The 445-nt window shown below is 54.8% G+C and overlaps 1 protein-coding gene across 1 annotated transcript in view; it reads right to left on the reverse strand.

Moving 5' to 3' along the window:
• Positions 1–58, reverse strand: part of LOC115574824 (nucleoside diphosphate kinase A-like) — a 4677-nt gene extending 4619 nt beyond the window's left edge. The window contains exon 1 of the mRNA XM_030406445.1: positions 1–58. This exon is cut by the window's left edge and continues 52 nt beyond it. The gene's annotated coding sequence lies outside the window, so the exon portion shown is untranslated.
• Positions 59–445: the final 387 nt, after the last annotated feature.

Consider the following 445-nt stretch of genomic DNA (forward strand, 5'->3'; position numbering starts at 1 on the left):
CACCGAGGCCGAGGAGACGACGAGGGGCTGTATTTAAAGGCTGCAGGGGGGAGGAGGAGGAGGAGGGGGGGAGGAGGCGGGGGGAAGGGGGAGGGGGAGGAGGCTAAAAATGTGTTGTGTCAGTGTGTGTGTGTGTTTGTATGTGTGTGTGTTTGTATGTGTGTGTGTTTGTGCACGAACGGCATGAGTGGCTGAATCTGTCAACTGTTGACAGGACTGTCTGTGTGTGTGTGTGTGCATGCACGACTGTGTGTGTGTGTGTGTGTGTGTGTGCACGACTGTGTGTGTGTGTGTGTGTGTGTGCACGACTGTGTGTGTGTGTGCATGCACGACTGTGTGTGTGTGTGTGTGTGTGTGTGTGTGTGTGTGCATGCACGACTGTGTGTGTGTGTGTGTGCATGCACGACTGTGTGTGTGTGTGTGTGTGTGTGTGCATGCACGACTG

The sequence above is a fragment of the Sparus aurata genome, chromosome 23, assembly GCF_900880675.1.
Source record: "Sparus aurata chromosome 23, fSpaAur1.1, whole genome shotgun sequence".
NCBI lineage: Eukaryota > Metazoa > Chordata > Actinopteri > Spariformes > Sparidae > Sparus > Sparus aurata.